The following is a 5442-nucleotide window of genomic DNA, read 5'->3' on the forward strand; positions in this document are numbered from 1 at the left end:
GAAGGGTCCAGATTCATGGATGGTGCTACTCCACTTGACTGACGCTTCTGGTCCTTTACTTGTAGTCGTGTCCTTGGCTTTGCAGGTGCCTTCCCTTGCTCCTTGTCCTGTGGCATCCTCATAGAGTGGCTAATGGGCAGAACATGGTTGCGGTGTATAGTTCTTACACCCCCGCTTCCACTCTCTGGCCTCACTCGGTAGACCGGGAGGTCCGGCAATTTTCCCACCACAACATATGGGTCGGGACTCCACCGGCTCTCCAGCTTCCTCTTTCCTTTCATTCCCAAGTTCTTTAGGAGAACCCGGTCGCCAAGGTCAATTGCCTGGAAACACACCTGTTGATCGTAGGCTCTCTTATTTCTTTTGTGTGCCTTATCAGCAGTCTTGCTGGCAAGATCATAAGCATTTTGCAGATCTTTCTTCAGGCTCTCGACGTATTGGGAATAGTTTTGGTCTCCGGTCTCATCTGGCGACGTGCCGAAACACAGGTCAACAGGCAACCTAGCTTCTCGCCCAAACATCAAGAGGTAAGGTGAGTATCCCGTGGCATCACACCTAGTACTGTTGTAAGCATGGACGACATACGGGACATGTCGACTCCAAGACCCCTTCTTTTCACTACCCATGGTAGCCAGCATCGATAACAATGTCCGATTGAATCTCTCCGGCTGGGGGTCCCCTTGTGGGTGATAAGGAGTGGTACGGGATTTTCGCACCCCCAACATCCCCAACAGTTCCCGGATCAGCCGACTTTCGAAATCTCTCCCTTGGTCTGAATGTATCCGAGCTGGCAGACCATAGTGCACGAAGTACGTCTCCACCAAGGCTTTGGCCACAGTTAACGCCTTCTGGTTCCGCGTAGGAATTGCCTGTGCGTATCGTGTAAAATGATCAGTTATGACCAGCACATTACTGATCCCTCGAGAGTCTGGCTCCATGGAGAGGAAGTCGATGCACACCAAATCCATGGGCCCCCGGCTCGTGATCTGGTGCAAAGGAGCCATCCTCTTACTTGGAGTCTTCCTGAGAGTACATTCTCCACAATCTTTGATGTACATCTCTGCTTCTGAAATCATCTTGGGCCAGTAGAAGCGCTTCCGCAGTAGATCTGTCAGTCGCTCCACTCCTAGATGACCCATGTCATCATGTAGGGATCGTAGAACTGTCTCTCTGAACTCAGCCGGGAGGACCAGCTGTGTTCCATATTCTCCAGATGGTCGCTGGGTCCTTCTGTGTAACAGTCCATCCACCATCACAAGGCGGTCTTTTTCCCTCTTGAACAGCCTGAACTCTGAGCTGGCTTCTTTGTCGTCTGTCCATGACCCTTGTTGCACAGCAGCCCTCACCTTACTAATGACCTCATCCCTCTTCTGTTCCCCCTCTATGTCAGCCCTAGATAACTGTCTCAAGGAACCCAAATCCAGGTGAGTAGGGAAAGCGAACACATCGGGAATACACTGAGAAGAGGCACCCAACTGATCTACGTACCTAGGTGGCATTTCTGGCTGCTCAGTGACCGCTGTCACCATGCAGATGGTACGTACCCCCTTGGGGGATATACACTCCCACTCCTCCCCTTCGACCCCGAAGGTCCTTGACAACACATCGGCGTCGATGTTTGTCTTGCCAGGCCGGTACTGAATGTCAAAGTCATAAATTGCTAATGCAGCTAACCAACGATGCCCCGTGGCATTAAGTTTTGCTGTGGTCAGCACATAAGTCAGGGGATTGTTATCTGTCCTCACAGTGAATGTCGCCCCATACAAGTAATCATGGAACTTGTCCACGATCGCCCATTTTAGAGCTAGAAATTCTAATTGATGAGCAGGGTACCGCTGCTCGGCAGCGCTCACCCTTCGGCTTGCAAATGCCACTGGTCGGAGCCCCTCGGGGTGCTCTTGATATAATACTGCGCCTAGCCCCTTCAAGCTGGCGTCAGTATGCAAGATGTACGGCTTGTTAGGGTCGGCAAATGCGAGAACAGGAGCGCTGGTGAGGCAACGTATGATGCAGTGAAAAGCATCAGTACACGCCTGGCTCCACCGTTCTCCAAACGGCTCAGCCTCTTTGAGGTAGCCTTTCACCACCTCTCTCGACCCACCCTTTCTCTTCTGCGTGGGACCATACCCTTTAGTGAGATCCGTAAGGGGTCTGATGATTCGGGAATAATTGGCAACAAATCGGCGGTAATACCCGCAGAACCCGAGGAAAGACCTCAAGGACTTCAGGTCGGTAGGCCGCGGCCAATTAGTAACAGCCTTTACTTTCTCAGGATCGGTGGCCACACCCTCTGCCGATACTATATGTCCCACATACTTCACTTTTGGTTGGCAGAACTGGCACTTGTCCGAGGACAGCTTCAGCCCAACCTCTCTAAGCCGGTCTAAAACTTGTAGAAGCCGTTCCTCATGCTCCTCCAAAGTTCTCCCAAAAACTATCAGGTCATCCAGGTAAACCAACACTTTAAGCAGATTCATATCCCCCACGGCCCTCTCCATCAGCCTCTGGAAAGTCGCAGGAGCCCCGGTGACTCCCTGCGGCATCCTTTCGAACTGATAGAACCCCAGGGGGCAGATGAAAGCAGTCTTTTCTTTGTCTGCCTCTGCCATGGCAACCTGGTAATAACCCGACCTTAAGTCAAGTACCGAAAACCACCGACTCCCCGCCAAGCAATCGAGCGCATCATCGATACGAGGGGTGGTGTACTGATCTGGCACGGTACGACTATTCAACGTTCTATAGTCGATACACATTCTGACACTGCCGTTTTTCTTCCGAGCCACAACTATTGGAGATGCATATGGACTGCGTGACTCCTTTATAATCCCCTCTCTTAGAAGGTCCTGCAGATGTTTACGCACATCGTCAATGTCCGCAGGCGCCAGTCTTCTCGACCGCTCTCTAAAGGGTCTGGTGTCAGACAGCCGGATATTATGCTCCACCCCTTTAGCGAGTCCCACATCCCATTCATGCAGAGAGAACACACTAGCTCTATCTGCTAATTTTTTTCTCAGCCTGGTTTTCCAAAGCTCTGGGATGGGTGAGTCACCAAAGTTAATGAGCTGGGGGTCGAACTCGTTGAGTCCCCCCTCTGACTGAGGTGTTGGCTTCACGGGAGCCATCACCACGTCAACCGTGCACAACTGTCCCACTACAGTGCCAATTGGGAGAACTATCTCCCGTGCGGACTCGTTATGCACAGGGACCGGGAAACTATCCACAATCACTTCTGAACTGGGCAAAACCAATGGTGGTACAAGCACCCCAGCTGGGAGCGAGCCTATGGGTGACATGTCCACCATCAGCACTTCCCTGTCCAATGGGCGTCTCGGCTCCACCCGGCAGATGGCCCGACAGCTGCTTCCAGCTGGTATGGTCAGAGGTCCAGGCCCCATCCATTTCACACGACCCAGGTCCTCTTCCTCCCCTGTGGTCTGAAGCTTACTCAACTCTGGAGTTTCAGTCCGGATACCCAGCGTCTGCGCCAGATCAACCCCACTGGCCTGGCTACAGAGCTGAGCTAACCTCTTAAAAAGACTAGCGTTAGTCCCCAGAACAACGGGGGTCTGGTCTGGCGTTCTGGGACCTGGGCAGACCAAAGCTAATACAGAGAGTGATTCCCTAGCACCGACTACAGTTTCTGGGAACTCAATTTCTACCAGGACATACCCCAGGTAGGGATAACTGGTGTCACTTAATCCCCAAATAGCCAACCCAGACACTGGTAGGATCTGAACATCGGCTAAATGTTTCTTATACCACTCTTCAAAGATAATGGTAACCTGTGAGCCACTATCCAGTACCGCATCACAAGCGTGACCATTCACCTGCACAGAGACAACTGACGTGGGACCTATCAGTCCTTTCGGGATAGCCCGGTTCCCTACTGATATCGCCTCACTTCTCTTGACAGTGCAATCTGTGTTCAAACTTTCCCCGGGCCTGATGCTCACCCTTTGCTCTTTGGCTCTTTTGAGAGACTGGATAAGCTTCTGAATGACTTTACTCTGGTTTTCGGCATTTTGGCATTTATTTGAAAAATGTCCATTTTCGCCACATCTGTAACAGATGCTGTCATCTGAGCCTCTGCTAGTCCTAACACTCTGTGTTTTATCGGGGCCCAGTCTTTTGGGTTCCACCTGTAACATATTAGCTGACAAATCTGAAGGTTTTGCGTTTTCGGCTGACACCTGTTTCTGTAGCTTCTTCACCTGTTTCTTTAGAGCTGCAATGTCTGGGTCCTCACTACTTTCTGTCCCAGGACCCTGATTCTCAGGAACCGGCACCCAGTCACTATCTGTTTCAGGCCTAGTACTAGGTTTCATAGCAGCAAACAGGGTTTTTAACTCTTTAATCTCTGTTTTTAAGGACTGTATGTCCATCTGACGGCTGTCCGTAGTGCCCGCAACCTGTACCCGCTGTACAGATGCACGGAGCTTGATCCTAGCCGCTGCATATTCCTCCTCGGCTCTGACTTCTGTTAATAGCTCTAAGAACTTTGGAGGATTCTGCCTTCTCTCCCTCAACTTTAACTGCACTAACATGAGGTCTGAATATACTGCCCCCCTCAATAGCTGCTCTACACGAGCTGCGTCCACCCGACTGGCAGGCATCCCCCCTTTTCTAGCTATTAAGGTGAGGGACTGCTCCACACGTCTCAGAAAGTCTGACAGTCTTTCATCTTTCTCCTGTTGCAGTAGTCGAAACTTAAAGTACAGGTCTTCACCGGATTCAGCGGTTCCAAAGGCACTCTCGATGGCATCCAGGCACTTGGAGGGTGTGAGATCTGGCTCCGCCGTACGTACAGCTTTTACGACAGCCAGAGCGGGTCCCCGAAGACATTCTATGATGCGTCTGCGCTTTTCCTTATCTGAACAGTCGCTCTCATCAACCATCCAACGAGCCTGCTCCAACCATTGCTCCAATGTTTCTTCTCCTGGCGGTGTGGGTAGGGAGCCAGAGAACATCCGAAGGCGGTGGTACCCACTGTATTCTTTCCCTGGTCTTTCCACCTTGGCCAAAACGTCTCCCACAGCCCGAATAATGGACTCCACTGAACTTGTAGGTCCAGCAGCATCCAACAGGGTTTTGACAGCTTGTGGTTGTTCTCCTTCGGTAGGCGGACTCTGTGCCGCTGTAAAAATTGGCCAACTGAGATTAGTAGCGACGTGATGCACCTCAGCCGGGACTCTGCTCTGGTCAACTGGTTCTCTACTTTCACACAAAACCATCAACCGGCCCAGCTTCTGGTTGTACATCCTACCTCTCACTCGGACTCGACCAAGAACTTTTACTGTTTGCAGAGTCTCTTCTATCTGGGCAACCTCAACGCCTGTGGGAACGAGAGCCAAGACTGCACGGGTCTCGTCCAGTGATTCACCCTGACACCAGTCTCTTAGTCTAGTCCCCATTTCTGCATAAACTATATTACTGTCCATGGTC

Source organism: Nematolebias whitei, unplaced genomic scaffold, assembly GCF_014905685.2.
Source record: "Nematolebias whitei isolate Nwh7 unplaced genomic scaffold, NemWhi1 Nwh_scaf_718, whole genome shotgun sequence".
Lineage (NCBI taxonomy): Eukaryota > Metazoa > Chordata > Actinopteri > Cyprinodontiformes > Rivulidae > Nematolebias > Nematolebias whitei.